Below are 18409 nucleotides of genomic sequence, written 5' to 3'. Positions count from 1 at the left end.
AACCATGCACAAAGCATCAGAACACAACAAACAAGAGACGTATTGCAGTTAGGTCTGAATGGAAATATAGCGAGATCCTCATGGATGACCTAAAATGAGATTATATAGTCTGTTCACATTATCTGATATATCCTTACTTTTGCTGCACTCTCCATCATATGAATGAGTAAATAGTTTAATTTCCCTGTGAGCATATTTAACCTTTAAAGCCTCTTATACTGTATCTTTTAAAGCCTCTGGATAAATTCCTAGAAGGAAATCAATCTTTTAAACCTCTATATTTTTCTAAAAAAATGGCAAAACATTATTGGACATAATTATAATCTTATAATCTTGTCCACAAATTGGTTTTGCTTGTTTGCAAAATGCGTCAAACTATTGTCCCATTAGAGAAAAAACCCACATAGCTAAATCATGAGGTTAGGAAGTCTGTATAGGTTGGCACCGGTTCTGCTAAGCTTAATATGTTAATATGCTAATATGTTTTTTTTTTTTTTTTTTTTTTTTTTTTTTATGAAGCTTGAAACATTCCATATATTTTTTGTCTCACACACATTTGCTTCTGACACTTGTTAGAGTTAAGTGGTTTATTGTCTTTTTTTGTTGAAAAATAAGGGAAAAATATTTGGGTGGCAGAAGCACAGCACCTCCCTAGCAAAGCCAGTGGTTTTGCCCTCTGTGTGGGTTTTAGTCTGAAACCCTTTTTGAGAGAGAAATACTATTATATTGTTTGACATAAATCCTTTAAGGGTTCTACCACACATACTGTAGAACCCTTAACGATTTTATCTATTCTTCTTAGAGTCTATCATGTAGATTCAGGCTGTTAGATACAAATTAAAATAAAATATAGATACATATTTTTAATGCAATATCATTTGTCAATATCATGATCAGTTTAGGTTACAAAGTGCATCCATAACATATTTTTACCACTAGGTGGAGACCATATGCCAGGTTTAGATTTTAGTTGTCTTGGTGCATAGGAATGCCTTTCAAGGAAATTATCTTATCATCTCAGGTGGATTACCTGCATAGGTTCTTGTGCAAAAGAAGGAAAAGCTACAGGTCTTAATGCTGAATCCATCACAGAAATAAATATGAGGCTGTAAACCTTGTTTAGCTAGGAATGAAAGTGTGAGAACAACACACACACACACACAAAGAGAGAGAGAGAGAGAGAGAGAGAGAGATGGAGAGATGGATTCTGTACAGACTGTTCTTTTCATCATGATGCCAGATTTGACTCAGATAGTCATTTGAAGGATGGCGCCCACATCCATAGCCAGAGAAGACATACACTGAGCTGAAAGGGTAATTGGAATCTGATGAAAGGAAAAAAGCATCAAAGGGCCTGTGCAAATTCAAGTTACATTTTCAACAGGTGCATTTTGTCATTGTTTATCAATCGGTTGAGTTTAGCTGTCATTACAAAATACACAGAGTTTTTAATGCCACTGCTAATTATGCATATCATTTGCTCATCATATCTTGTGTCAGTAATTTTACACAATTCAGGGTTGGTAAAGTGTGAAACCCTTTTCTTCTCACACACTTCCTTCAATTTTACTTTTGTGCTGAACTACTAAAATGTATAAAATCATAAAAATCACTACTGAAATCATCCAATATATCATTCGAATAAAACAAATTATACTTTGGTTTTATATTCATTTTATTTAATTGTATTTCAAAACAAATTTTCTCTATTTTGGTGGATGGTTTGATGATGTTTGTCCTTGTTAGACTCGTATTTATGTAAAAAAAATTTCTTTGCTAGATGCCACATAATGTGAAAGCACGTCACACCATGTGGACCGAATGCAGGGTGCAGGGGTGTGGCAGGATACAGATCTAACATAGAGGCATTTTAGTGCATTTTGATATTGACATGAAAAATCAGAGACAACATTTCAACTATTGAAAATATAAATAAAAACAAAATATAAATAAAAAACCCAAATTAGGGTACACAAATATAAGAAAAAAATATATCAAATAACAAAATATTACACAATTTAACAAAATATAGCAGAAAAATACTAAATACAGAGATATTTATTCCTTAAATCTCTGTATTTATTATTTTTCTGCTATATTTTGTTAAATTGTGTAATATTTTGTTATTTGATATATTTTTGTTAAATTTTTGTACCCTAATTTGGGTTTTTTAGTATTTTTTATTATATTCCTTCCTATTTTATCTATTACCTGTGTTTGTGGATACTGTTGGAAACTGTGAATTTCCCTTTGGGATGAATAAAGTATCTATCTATCTATCTATCTATCTATCTATGTATCTATCTATCTATCTATCTATCTATCTATCTATCTATCTATCTATCTATCTATCTATCTATGTATCTATCTATCTATCTATCTATCTATCTATCTATCTATCTATCTATCTATTGAAACTGGTTTTATATTTTTCGACTGAAAAAAGCAGATTCAAATGTAATTTCAGTAGTTATTTGTAATGCATACAAGACAAGAATGATTGAAATGAATGCATGGGGTGTCGTATTGTCATTAGGAAATTAACATAATATACTTTGTATTCAATTAATGAATTTCTTGTTCAATTAAACTAGTATCTATTACTGTAAAAATGAATATGATTATATGATTCAGTGGTCATAATACAGAATTGCAAAACCAAATAATAGCAGTTAATTTAATGTATTTTATATATGTATACTTATATATGCCTGCACACTTGAAGTACATTCATTTCATTAAATCTCTGATGCGGAATAATTTATACTGAGAGCAATAATCTGGCTGGGGTTCTCTTGAGCATGAGTTAGTGTCAGTGTCACTGATGTCTTGCTGTGGCTGATTCAGAGAAGTATATCTTAGCAAAAGGGCAAGAACTTGCTGCAGTATTGCCCAAGTCCTGTGCGTTCCTTAGTATTTCTCCAAATATCAGTCATATTTCAGAAATAATTGACAGTAAAACAGCATGTACATCTTTATCAGTACTGTTTTCATGTTTCTCCTGATGAAGAGAAAGGATATTTATGATGTTCTGTTTAGGTAAATATTAGGTGTATAAGATATGTTTTCTGAGGTCACACACACACACACACACACACACACACACAGAATTATCAGTAGATGGTAAAGCTTTATGTAGATTATTCATGCAGGGACAAAGCACAGGTCTGTATTAGAAGCAGCACATTGTATTACTTTCTCATTTTGACAGACTGAGTGAAGGTCTGAGGAGTGTGTAGCTAGTAAGCTAACTAAAATTCATTGAAATGACTGTGCTATCACACACCTGAAAATGGTACAGTATTTGAAGCCACCTATTGTTAAACATTGGAGAACAGTGTCTCAGTCCCTATTTATATGTACATAAAGCCTCAATCCCTATACATGAAGAAGCCCCACCTATGTCATGTTTAAATCTCTGAATTCGTTTGTCAATAGAACTTTGTTCAATACAGGGCATTAAACAAAACTGACAGACACTCTCTCTCTCTCTCTCTCTCTCTCTCTCTCTCTGTGAAATCTTGGGAACCTTGTCAGTATGCTAATTCTAATGTTTACAGGTGTTTCCCAGGAATATCCATCCAGCTGGATCTTATGCAGATGCTATTCAGACAAGCACAATAGTTTCATTCCTGGTCTGGATTACGTATGTTATATAAACCCTATCTCACACTAACATTCTGTGAAGATTTTGTAAGCTCCAAAGTCAAAAACAGGAGAGGGATGATATGTGACTATACAAGAAACAGTCCAAGTTCCAAAATCCAAGAATAAAATGGAAAAAGGCAAAGAATTTACACAAGCTAGTTACAAAGACTGCAACAGGATGGATACAGAGCAGGTGGAAACAGCTCTTTAAGCTTGACATACACACCATAATGCAGGAGACAGAACCAACACTGCTTAAAGGGTAGCTCCTGAAGATGAGCTGCTCCTATGTTAGGGTCTCCCCAGGCTCAGGAAGCAGGATGGTCTACATGCCCACCGTGGAGTTTTCTTAGCTGGAGCAATGTTGTGAATGGTGTAAACACTGTATAGGAATGTGTAAGGAAATGTTTGGCATACTAAAGACCTTTTGATTATTGAATCAATCTGAATATAGGAACCTGTCCATTTCTTTGCTTAGCATTGTGATTAGCATTACCTTGTGTTGAGGTAAAAAGACAGGACGCAATCATGTGAGATTGGTGTGTTTATAAGGACAAATCCGAAAAATCATAGTCACAGTTCAAAGTATGGGACAATAAATTGGAAGACTAGTGTTAACACAAGCATTTTCATAGATCCGAGAAAGGCAGAGGTCAGAACCAGGAAGTTCGGAAACAGGAAAGCATGGAAACCAGAAAATGTTGAAAATAATGGGTAAAAAGGTTTGAACATAAAGACTACACAGATAGATGGATTTTAATAGGTACTGAAAAACAATGAAAACATGAACAAACAAAGCACATGGACAGTGATCAAAACGGTCAGTGACCATGCTGAATATGCTGAAAACCAAAGTACACTATGAATGGGGATTTACATGACAAATGGTTTGGGGATGATAAGTCACACTGTTTATGTGTATTGGGAGCAAGAAAAACACAACAACGTGCAGTACAGGGGTTTTTCCAGGACCAGAGTTAGGATGTTGTGCCTTAAAGTAAGACTTAAGATGAAATTGAGGTGTTTGTAGAATGCCCTCAAGGAATTGGAGTTGGACATCATAATCAGGCAGAATATCCTCTGCAAATCCATAATATTAGCAGACCTTGCTAAACAGTAATTCTTTGCCTTCATTGTCATGGGCAGTTTGGGTAGTGGAATCATTGAGTCAGCAGCCTTATAGGATCTATCAGTGATTATTAAGACAGTTGTTTTACCTTGTGATGTTGGGACATCAGTAATGGAACCAATGGTAATGTGCGACCAAGGATGAAATTGGATGTAAGCAAAGTTTTAAATGATCTAGTTTAAGAGAAGATTTTGTGCTATACTACTACTACTACTACTACTACTACTACTACTACTACTACTAATAATAATAATAATAAATAAATTTATTATAATAAATGTATATCAAAGAAAACACATGGGTGTAATTTTGCTGGGGTCACATGACTTTAAAGTAATAGTAGTAGTTAGGGGTCAGGGAGTTAGGAAAAAAAAGAGGTTGCTTGTGAAACTGGAACTTGGATTGGATAAATTGGATTTGTTCTACTTAAATTCTTGGGCTTTCCCTTCAATTAAGAGGTAAGAGGACCAGTGACAGTCATGAATTTGCAGCAGAAATTGGCACAGCACAGAAAATGCTGCAGTTCCTTGACTGTTGTTTAATATGGTTGCGGCCAAATTGTCACTGCCTTCAGATTACTGGTTACTGTTGCTGGTTTAGGGGAAGTGGTTTATACAGGAAGCACTGGGAATGCAGGTACATACCAGAAATGTAGGTGCTTCACTGTAAAAATAAACTATTAAAACACTTCATTTGAGTTCATTTGAGATTATAATTAATAACCTTCAGAAGACTTACTTCTGAATAGTCTGGCTTTTTGCAAAATCTTAATAATAACCACAACATGCCAATAAGAGTTTCATGTATAAGAGAATAATGTGTATGGGTATGTGTGCAGGCATGCAAGGGAAATAGAGAGCCTGTGTCCTAGAGTGCACTTTGCTTATGAAAATGAATAACCGTGAACTATCTGAGATATGTGGCCACACCTACTGGGAATAGAAATTTAAGTGCTATATATATGAAAATATTTTATTGTTTGTGCTGAGTAAGTATTACTGGATTTTTTCTAATGCACGGATTTATCCTGTATTTGGGAAATGGAAAATATTGTATTTCTGAAAGGACTTTTATTTTGATGGAAGGCACTGGTGGAGAGGGCAAACAGAGAAGAAAAACATAATACATAAAAAAAAAAAAGAAAAAAGATGGGCTTCATATCCATAGTGCCTTTGGAAATTATTTGAGGAATAAACCCCTTTACACCCACACAACAATCTCACTGCTGCCACCAGTGCAATGGATGTTTGTGGGTGTTATGGGGCTTATTTCCTAGGGTACAAGCTAAATATATGAAAAGTTTTATTTTTTGTGCTGAGTAAGTATTGCTAGATTTGTTAAATAAAGGATTTGTCCTGTATTTGACAAATGGGAAATATTAAAGGACTTATTATTTCTTTATTATTTCCAATAAGAAAACAAGTTGAGAATAACCAATGAGAATAATGTTGATCTGTCTGATCATCATTTGAAGGTCACTAGCTGCTAGTGAAGATGCTCCACATGGACAGCCTAGAGATACATGGAATGACTGAGGATAGCACCACTAACACTATGGTGGTGGCTTTGATCTGCATTTGGTGGCTTTGACAGGCAAAATTTATGTTAAATCAATAATGAATTTAATAATTATGCTAATGCTCATGTTTATGAGTTGCTCCAAAGCTCCTGGTTACACAATTACACTTGACTATATACAGAGTAGAAAGGAAATTATCTATAATCACACTCTCTGGTGTCACCCATGAGGATAGGGTCCCTTTTAAGTCTGGTTCCTCTCAAGGTTTCTTCTTCATATCATCTCAGGGGGTTTTACGTTGCTACTAGTTTGCCTGCCATTTTCCCCACAGAAAGAAGAATCCAGCTTTACTGGTATATGTGTATTGAACTAGTGCTTCCTGTATGTCGTTCTCTATGGTTGGATCTCATTTTCCCAGGAAATAGACATTTTGTGACTGACTGAAATAAATTTATATATCTCTCCTCACTTAAAACTGATAAATAGGAACTAGACAAGGGACTGGAGTGAAAGCTACCTGACATTTAAGATGGTTGGCTATTGTCATGGAGACGTACATTTCTTTGTGTGAGGTAGAATCAGTCATCTGAAAAATGTGCTCAGTGTGGATTGTGTTGTTTTATTCTATGTGGTAAGCTGTTTTAATAAAAGCATACTCAAAATGTGAATAAGATTGGTGACGGTTGTCTGCCGAATAAAGTCTCACAGTGAACAGTGAGCACACTAATTCACCATCAGGGAAATGATAGCTTAGTGGTTAAGGCATTGTAGTACTACTTAGACGTCTGTGAGTTCTAATGCCATTGCTGGGCCGCTGAACAAGGCCCTTAACCCCTAACATGTCAGTTGTATAACATGGAAATTGCTCTGGATGAGGGTATCTGCCAAATGCCATAAATGTAAGACCATCTGCATGAGCATATACAGATAAATGAGAAAATTATCATAAGTTAAAGTAACTTATCATTTTGAGAAGCAATTCTATTTTGAAATCAAATACTTTAAGACATAATAGCTTAATTTATGTACACTACAATACTATTTAGTGCCCATTTATTTACATCTATGGCCTTCTGTATGAAGTCCCCCAGAGCTAGCCGTTTCTAAATGAATAGCCTAAATGGTCTGGTGTGGCAACCCCTGCTGAGGACAAAATGTCAGCCTCTATCTGAAAACACAGCACACGTAATACACACATAGTAGCTGATCAGCAGCAACAGCTACAACAACAAAAAACAGTTCTTGTGCATTTCGTACTTTGCACACAATGGGATTAGAGAGATGGAGTGGAACCATCTGCATGTGCTAATCAAACAGTGATACAACCATAAAACGTGCAACCACTTGTTTTGTATTTAAAGCTAATTACTTTCATGGGTAATTTAGTGTATTATCATTCCAGCTCCATGGTTTAATAAAACAAACCCCTACATACACCACTGCTGAGAGAGCACTCTTGAGGCTTTGTTCTTCACTCTGTGCTTTGCATATGCATGATCAGTGCTGTGTGTAAAAATATGCATAGATCGAAGTTCACGTTTGTGTGAAAAATGCTACACTTTGAATTTAAAAGTTCATACATACAAGTTACACACTAGTTCATGCATATGCAACACTGACATATGGGCAGTAAAAGTCAAATCTGTAGTCAAAATCACAGCCAAATATTCAGTGGGGCAAAGGTGAGAATGAAATGGCTCTGTGGATTGATTTACTCGGCAAGCTCTACAAGCACAGTCAGAAAAAGTAGCAAGATATTTCCATCACTAGAGGCGTCAGTCAAAAATCTATAAAGCCCAGGTTGATCTAAGAGATATAATTTAAATCATATCCCAGCTCTCTAAATGGACTATATTAGAGTTCTCATCTCACATGACACAGTTATTGGATTAACCAACTATTATTGGCCAGTCTATGGTCAGATACTCTTGGTTCTGAAAACGTCACTGACAACACTATAGACCACCAATAAAGAAATTGGGTTTAGTTACATAACATAAATGGGATAATGTGTACTCCTTTTACATAACGTAGATTACAGCAGCTCAATCTTTAATAAAGTGGGAGAGGTGAACGTTCCTAGCACCCCCAAAATCAGATTTAATGTGGACGTAAACAGCAGAAATATATTACAAAGAATACTCTCCCTCTAATTTTATTTACAATTATATACAAGACATCTTAACTCTAATCCTAGGTTATTATGGAGTTGCAACCTGCTCCTGTATTTGGTTGTTGCTACACACATAACAGCATCACATGCCTAGAGCTGTTACAGTCCTTTTTTCAGGTGGTTGTGTTAGGACACCACTGTCTACTGGGTGCAGGGGCAGATTTAGTGATTCTGAGCCCTATACAAAAGTTAAGAATACCCCCCACCACATCCAAGTATTTACATTTTATTTTACCCTCAGACCTCCAGCCTGCTGTGAGGTTTTGACTGTATTCTAAAACAGAGTTGTACAAGGTTGTAGGCAGTCAGTGCTGTCCATACTAATGTTAGAGTCAGTAAAGTGTATAGTTTGCCGAGACCCTGCAGCAGCACTGAAAAAAAGCAAGTTTGTTTTGTGAGTGTAGCAATGAAGGTATCGCTTTTCTTCACTTTGCTTTGTTTGTTTCATTTTCATTTCTTTATCATTCAGAAGGTTACACACAATAACTAATAATTCTCTGTGTTGAAGCCTATTGCATCTCTGAACGGCTTTTACTGCTCAGTGGTTACATCATCAGGGGGCAGCAATGTTCAATTCAATTACATTTTATCTGTATAGTGATTTTTAACAATGGGCATCGTCTCTAAGCAGTTTTACAGAAATCTAAAAATGTAGAATAGAAATTAGAAAGTTCTAAATTAAATTTAGATTTATCCTTAATGAGCAAGCCTTAGGCAATGTGGCAAGGAAAAACTCCCTGAAACAACACCAGAGAGGGTGATAAATAATGTCCTTTTTACAACTGTATGTAATTAAATGGGGATGTGTAACCAGAAGTTCCATTTTTGGCCTCTTGTAAAAAGATATTACAAAGAAGTGTACTGATATCCACCAAAACCTCAAAATCTTTCAATATTGTGCTTCTAAGTAGAACGAGAAAAGATCTAAAATCCCGGGCCTCCGACTGTTACATTTGTGGCTCCCACATTCTCCATGACTGCAATCAAATCGAACAGTGCAAGAATCTGCCAATGCCAGCATGACAAGAGTCAGGCACGAATCAATGATTTGAATGTGTTTAGGTAAGATAATTGTGGGTGGTGGGTGGCATTCGATTGTGTACATCAGCTCTGATTGGCTGGCTGACTGATGCCCTGTGTCTCAGTTGTTCTGCTGGTAATTTATCAAGGAGTTTCCAGAGAATAGAAAAGGATGCAACAGAATGCTGTTCTTGACCACAGACACAGAAGACTTGAGTAATAGAAAGAGCTGTCTTTTCCTTACTCAGTTCTTCTCTGATGCTGTAATAGATAACACAGAGATACAACTTTGCTATCCAGATTACCAGTTGAGGACAATCTCATCTATAGAGAACGTGTATGAGGAGCTTCTTTTCCGAGATAAAAATGATTAGAAACAAAATAATAAACTGAAAAAAAATGTACATGTAATGACCAGGAGAGCTTTTTGTGTTATTGTATTATAGACATAAGTGGCTGTTCAATATTTCATAAGCAGCAACTAATTTGTGGAACAAATACCGACAGGATTTTGTTAAGTAATCTAAAATTCTGTGAAAACTGCAAATAAAGGCTAAAAGGCTGAAACTGAAGGCTAAAACTATTGCTGAAAGTCTAGAATGAATTTAAGATAGAAGTTTAACTTCCTCCTTCATTTTCATTTTCAAGGACCTTTCTTATTTTGTTTGCCATAGGCAAGTGTCAGGCCTCAGACCTTTTTGATTGCAGCCCTCCTTGTTCATGGCCATGCATTGAAAATGTATTCACTCAGCCTGTGGAGGTGACTGGTCCATATTCTTTTCAGGAAAAAAATAAAAACTGTTGAACGTTGCACTCTGGCCACCAAGGATGACTGGAATTTAGCCGCATTAATGGCTGGCAAGCCCTAAGTGAGGACCTCAAGGAATTATAGGCCTCTTGCGATGCCTCTTTGTTTCTTGAGGGCATAATTGAGTTGTCTCTCAATTTGGATAAACGGCTGAGGAAGTGCGGCAAGAGCCGGGAAGTTGAGCGCTGCCTCTGGCCTGCTTCTTCATACCAGATTACACTCAGTTACCACAAGTGTCTGCCTAACTTGCCAGGAGCAGGAGGGCAGTCTGCATGTTAAAAATGCTTTGTTTTTGCATTGTGGGTGGTCAGGACATTTGCAAGATCATAGTCAAGGATCATTACACTTTATCCCTCATGTCCTGCACATTTGAGGCACTGCAGCAGATTTTGTTCTTTTTTTTTTAATGATTTATGTCTATGTTTTATTATACATACAAGGCAGAAGATAATCAACAGAAAAGATTGAGACAAAAGGAAGATAATGAATAAATGAATAGGAAATATAACGAATCAGTAAAGCACTAAAATGTACAAATTAAATTCTACTCAGTACCTTGTGTAGATAGTGATGTAAAGGTAAACATTTCTGTGGCTGGGATGGAAAGTGTTAATCAGCCAAATCAGGTTGCAGTGTGTGTACATATACTGTACAAGAAAGGGCTACCAGATTTTAGAAAATGTACTGGGTCAATGGAAGAAATATCTTTTTTTCAAATCTACTGAATAAAAGTCATCCTTAATCTAATGAGAATGTGATGGCAGATGAGAATTGTACCATTTAAGGAAGATTTGTCACCTGGTCACCCATGTAAGAAAGCAATAAAGTCAATGGAATAGCATCGTAGTAAATGATCAAAGGGCAGGACACCAAAAAGTGTAGTGATACGTTAGAGTAGGATATTAAAATTGGAGAATATAAAAAAGAGGAGATAACAGAAAGGGAGAAATCCAAAATGAGGAGAGGGCAGGGTAGAACCCGAAGATATGCATTAAAGTAGCAGGGCCAGAGTAACACCAATCACAGTCAGGATTGATGGCTAGATTAATATGAACAAGTCTGCTCCAAGACCAATGTGCCCTATACTCAATCACCACATTATACAGTCACCCCATTACAGAAAGTAAAGAATAATAGGCAAAACTAAAGAATTATAGAGGAAGATCTTCTCATTACAGATATATTTGCACAAATACTCAGTGGCTAAATGTTAAGTGAAATTAAATGGAATTTAAGGACCAGACATTTTTTTTTTTTATCATATACACAATATGGCCAAAATTAAATGATCACCTGATTATCACACCCATATGTGCCTGCAGTATGCCCCATTTTAAATTTGGTAGTCCTTTATAATAACCTCCACTTCAGGGAAGACTTTTCCACTAGATTGAGAGTAGAGCTGAGGGGATTTTTCAATTCTACCACATGAGCATTGGGGAGGTCAGGCACTGATGTTGGGCAAGGAGGCCTGAGGTTCAGTTGGCATTTCTTATCAGCTCAAAGGTGTTCAGAGGGGTCAGTGCTCTTGTGCAGGCTTACTTGAGTTATTTCACATATGTGTGCAGTTTACGTCTCCACGTTTGATCATATAGACCATTATAACTGTAAGAATATGAGACTTGAGAATAAAGTGAGACTTGACTAGAACAGTGTGTGATGAATGACACAATGTTATTGTAGTCTTCCTCAGTAGTTAATGACGATCTAACACAATATTCAAAAAATTAAGGCAATCAAATGGAAACTCATTTCTAATGAATTAACCATAGTAAGGGAGTAAGTATGTCATAGGCTGGGACCCAGCACTTCTCCTCATGTCTGTAAATCTCATATTCAGTCAGATACTGCAGCATATGGGATTAGTTTTGTGAATCTAGTATCTCCTTTATGGTGTAAGATGGTTTGTGTTCAGTGGAGGGGTGGTGGGGGTTGCGGTATTCTTTCAGAAAGGTGACCTAGAGTGACACAGGAAACATGAAAGAAGGGAACTGCTTTCACTGACTGTATTGCTTCTCACTCTGGCTGAAAACTGTGTTCTACAGTGGTTATTGGCATTCCATGGGAACAGGGTCAGATGGTATTGGAAGGGTGTGGAAGTTGTTGTGGAATTATTAAGAACGTTCTTGGAATACTCTGCAGGTTCCTAAAAGTTGCCTTGTTGAAGTTATCAGCTATTTACTGATAGAGACTTGTGCAAAACTGACCATGGCAAATGCAATCCAAACCCATCTTATGACCTGTGGGGCCATCCTCAGCAGCAAACAGTGATCTAAATCCAACACAGAATATTAGGTATAATATTAATAAACACAGAACATTAGGTATGCTTGTAATCACGTGATGGATGAAGGCACTGTATAGTGTATAGTGTGCAGGCAGAACTAAGACAGGAGAGGGCAGTTCCCTTAAATCTTTAACACCAACAACATTTTCTAGCCTATCAATAGAATAGCTGCAAAAAGGTCAGACAACACCAGCAAGGAGACACCACCGTAATCAGAGGATGGTCCTTTACCACTTAACCCTCACTGTCTTTGAACTACGATGAAGCCTAAATTCTGATACATTTCATGAATGTTATGTAGGTATGAGCATAACTGCTGTGCTACAACCTTTCCTAAGATCATGGAGATAAAGTGCAGGTTGATTTTGGCCTATAGTTTGACAGCTGACAAGGATCGAGGTCAGATTTCTTTAATCAAGGATTTGATAACTTCTTGTTTAAAAGGTTTTGGTACATAGCCAGTGCATATAAATGGCACTTATATAAGGTGATCTGTTATGCTTGGTCAGTTTTCCCTTCCCTAATCAGTTAACTCAAACTGATATTTGTATGATCATGCATTAATATGGAATGGTGTAAATATATCACACACCAAGTGTTTTATTTATATATTTCTTGTTTGTGTCTTGTGTTTATTTTCCTTCTATACACAGCATGAAAAGAGATCAATGCATCATAAAAACTTTGAGAATACTAATCATAGAAACTTTTTTAATCTTTAAGAACCAACTTTTTGAAAATCTGTTGGCTCAGGATTTTCTTCCATAATAATATCCATCATGTTACAATGTTTTCTCAGATCAGAATTAAATGTGGGGTTTGATTACATTCTCACAAAATGTAAATTGAACAGTTTTAATCTAATTTGAATCCATGAAACTTTCCGGGGGAAAAAAAGCAATTATTAAGGATATTCATACCAGTTTGACAGTAAGGAGCTGATATGCAAACATATGGTACATTTTAAATCTGGTTGTCTTCTTTATTGCCAAAATATATAGCCTTTGAATCAGTATGCAAATTACAAATTGAGCATCTGCATTTGTTTTAGTCCTGTTAGTGATGGCACTGATTATAGCCATTTTGTCCCACCCAGTACAGAAAATTATATACTTTTTTTTTAGCATTTTAACTTAACTTTATCTGTTCATATACCTTTGGTGACTTATGTCAGTAGCTAACACTGCCAGACCAGTTTTAGAATTTAGTATATGTTTTTTTTATTACAGTTTAATTATTACTACTGCCAAGCAAAATTATACAGACCTGTAGGTAAAATAAGGTAGAAACGTACTAAATAGCTACTTTCAAATCCTAATTAAAAGACACTAAATAAGTCCTTTGAGTCAGACACAGTAGAATGTGTTACAGCTATAGATAAAAGACTCATAAATGGTAACAGGATTAATAGCATTTAGTAATTAATATTTCTCAATTAATTTCAAAGAAAGTCATTTATTTAAAAACAAAATGCTAAAACAGGTTGTTAAAAAGACACTGACTGGTAGTGTCAGTTTAAATAAACGTAATTATTTATAAAGAGATTCTTAAACCCTATTCAAAATTGTACTATGCAGATATTTACGTTCAATATCGGTATGGTCCGTTTAGATTATTGCAATTACCTGTGCACAGTTAATGACTTAAGAGGCATTAACACTTAGATCAGGGGTGTTAAATCTTATCCTCAAAGGGCCCATATGGGTGCAGGTTTCCATAGCAATCAAGCAGGAGCCACACCTAAGATTCGAGAAACCCTGACTAAGATTTGACACCTCTGACTTGACAATCCATGAAATACCACCCTGGGGCATTAGATATCCTTGTTGACAGATCCCAGTTTAGAGTATGTAAAGTCATTGCTACACACTCATAGTCTTACCAGTTTGTTTGGTACAGAAATTTGACAAACTACATAAGTAAAATAGTCAACAAAATTCACAGAAAAAAGCTAGCTGACCTTGGCTAATCACAGATAATTAAATTAATTCATTCATTCATTCATTCATTCTTTATTGTGTGAGACAATATTTTAAATAAAGACATTGGTTGTCTTTAGGATTATGCTTTAATGTATAAAATTAAGAATAGCACTTACATAAAGTGAGCTGTAATAAATAGTCAGTTTTCCATTCAAACTGTAGCACGTTTTCTTTAATACAGAGCACACCAATCAAATAGTGAATCAAATATGATAATATAATATAATTGCTTTCATGCCACATGCCTTCATGCCTTGTTGTGGATTCATTACAAAGTGCAAACAATGAACTGTCAGCTCACTATAAAAGAAAATGGCGAGTACAAATCATAGTACCTTTCTGGCGTCCAGAGCAACTTAAGTACTGTTCAAATCCCTCTCTGAACACAGTGTGTACAATGTCACTTGTATAAATGCTAATGTAACTTTTGAGTTTACGTTGCTATTACTAAATACAATCTCATGAGACTACGTTTTTCATATTTTTTACTTACTAAATATTTGACGTATGCAATGTACCTTTTTATGCTTTTACTTTTGTATATTGTATTCACACATGAATAAACTGTTCTGATGCTTTTGTTATTTTCTGCAAATTATGTCATTCTGTGTGTTATGCAAATGTGATGTGACAGAAAATTTAGTTCAACAGAAAATTAGTGGAGCAAATAATCCAGTTTAGTGTACAGTATGTTACTATGGCCCCTAGTGAACTCAATCATGTACATGCAAGCATGTTGCAGACGCCTGTGTACATGTCTCCACACACTTCAGAAATACAGTCGTATAAAACATCCCAAGGCCAGAGAATCCGCTTGGCATGTGGAAGCAGAGACCAGAGTTGTAGCATGTCTGGGATTCAGAGCCTAGATTAATTGGCATGCTGTTGTTACTTGGCATGTAGACATTGTCTGTGCTGGTGTGTGAAATGCTTTTTTGTATAAATTAGCCTAACAACTATAATATGTTTCAGGAGGCAACTTTACATGTTTTCTTCACAGTATTTTTTGCAAACAAGATGGATGCTGATATTTTTTGAATCGACTTCTCTTATAAAATAAAGTAGGAGCCTGTTCTTATTGCACATTGATCTTTCATATTTATTAAAAATAGACTGCTTGATTGTTTTGACCGGCAATTGTCAAATAGGTTGGAGAAATGCCATGAACAAAACTCCAGATATCTACTTTAAAAAACAGTCAGACTCACTGAATGTGGTTGTGATGGATAAAGGTAATGAAGCTAATGACATTTTTATTATACATTTCCATGCTGCAACAAGACTTTCAATGACTCGGTCAGTTATCAGGAAAAAGAGGCAATTTATTTTCTAGCTCTGACCCTCAAGTAAACATGTTGGTAGGAGAAAATTTTCATTATTGTTATTGACTGTTATTGAATTTGCATCTCAAAGCTCATCAGCCCTTGTAATTAAAGTACAATATTTGCAATGACAAAAACATATTGCTTATTGTCTGTTTTTCACTAAAAAGAACAATAATAAATATTTTACTTGCTCTTTATAAAAACAAATAAAGCCCATTTTCCTGCATGATAAATTTCTCATCTATTTTTGATTAATGGTGCTCTTTGTGTCATGGATGGTTTGGAGATGGATGTAAGTGCAGAGTGTTTTATTTAGAGTGAAACACACATGAACAGGAACTAGCACCATGAACATACCCTAAACATAAACAAGACAAGCATGGAATAAACATGAACATTTAGGTGTGGATAATTACATTGACTTACAACAAACACTAGACATTGAATGTTATATTCTGATGGGCTCACCCCTGCCAGAGGGAAACAAACCTGGTTACCCCCCATGCAACACTTTCTTGAGGCATGGAGAGGGGACACTGATGCCCAGTGATGCAATCCTCTGGCTTGAGTATCTTTTGGGAGACCACCTGGTTAGCCTCTGGCATGAAAGCCCACTGAGAAGCCATCCTGTTGACTTCTTGTGATGCCTGAGCCCGTGAGGCTGCTCCGTTGGTGCCTGTTGATATCTGTGCTTAGGATGCTACCTCATCAGCATTTGCCTTTATAGCTGGCTCATCTAGGTTGCCCCTTCAGCCTCTATCATAAACTGCACTGGGGATGCCACTTCCTCAGCCTGATTCCTGTTGTTTCCCTGCCCCTGTGTTTAGATTAGACTAGCACTTTCAGCATTCCGTGCTGAAATCTTTTCGAGGAAGCCCAGCCTGGAGCTAGTTCAATATAATCTTGATCCAGCTGAGCTGCTATTGGTTCTCTTGGACCTGTTTAGCTTATTTGACAGAATCTGGAACTTCTCTGCATGCATGGTTCAGTTAAGTGTTCTGCAAGAGAGGTGCAAGAGCAGGATTGTATTTCAATCAACAGGTGAAACACAAACAACCAAAATAAAGCTATAAGCATGGGCATAATATAGCCATATGTCCAATCTACTTCGTGTGATCCATGTAACTAGCATGACAGTGATCCATGTAACTGGCATGACAGTGCACTTAATTTTTCTCCAGGAAACCAAAGGTGATACAATAGGAAAGTCAAAGTCGAATCAGCTTTAACTGCAATGCAGTTCTCTTAAAACATGCCATGCGAATATACAGAGTACACTGTTACTGAGAATACACGCAGTGTTCTTTTTTTTCTGCCTTACCGAGTCCCTGAGTAAGCTGATTCATAACAGTTTTGTAACAATGAAGTGTTTACACACTGTTCACATGTCAGCTGTGAACAGCAAAGCAGCTCAACTTTAATTAACTTTAAACTAGAATATCATAAGCTAATACAATACCACAAAACATCCGTATAAATTCTTTAAGTCTTGTTCTAGTTCACGTTGAAATTCACAGTGAGAACAATACATTACTGCCATGAGCATAGCGACAGCCGTTGCACTCTATAACTGATTACTTAATTAGGAGCCAAACCACACAGCAGATGTATACAGTACAGTATGAATGTACAGTACAGTATATGTGTAGAGTACAGTATATGTGTAGAGTACAGTATATGTGTAGAGTACAGTATATGTGTAGAGTAAATAAAGATGTACTTACTTAAAATGCACACACAGTATACAATTAAGTAATAAAAAAATAAATATACTGCACAATCTGCCCTTAAGACATGCTTTTCTCTAATTGCATCTTATTAGTGTTGGACAAATTAATCAACAAACTAACTAGACTACACACTAAGTGGCCCTGTAGATATGGAAAAAAAAAAACCCATCTCCTGGTGGTATTAACAAGGCAGCAGCCTAATATCATCTCCTGTTCTTCAGCAGTGAATTCTAGGGATTGTAGTGATGGCTCTGTGATCGATCAGTCCAATGAACGCATGTAAAAAGATCAGAGTATTGTTTATGAATATTTTTAGAACAAGTCTGATCATACATAAGTAGCAATAGAACAGATTTCTGTCTCTGTTAATGATTCCCTACAACCAAGAAAATATTTTAATGTGAGCACAAGGATATGTTATAAATTAACGGATGTGGTCCTTGTGGTCCAGAAAAGTATATATACACTTCTAATAAATATGGATACAGATTACAGATTTTTGTAGACATTTGTAAATAGTTGAACAGATATTTGTGATATTTGTTTTTAAAATAATATAAAGGTTTATTAGTAGCCGATACTCAACCATTAATGGCACTTTATTAAAAGTATAACAAAAAATACTTAACAGTAATGGTGGTGGAAGAAGAACATAGCAAGTTATTGGTCAAGATAAGTTTATATAGTTGGTACTCTTAATAAAACCAATAAATTAATAGTACACATGAAACAGAATTTATTGAACAGCAGTTAGTTCCTCTGCTGCCTGATTCTCTAGATACTTTCAT

This window comes from Hemibagrus wyckioides, linkage group LG19 (genome assembly GCF_019097595.1).
Source record: "Hemibagrus wyckioides isolate EC202008001 linkage group LG19, SWU_Hwy_1.0, whole genome shotgun sequence".
NCBI classification, from domain to species: domain Eukaryota; kingdom Metazoa; phylum Chordata; class Actinopteri; order Siluriformes; family Bagridae; genus Hemibagrus; species Hemibagrus wyckioides.
Note: the sequence above shows the minus strand (reverse complement) of the source record.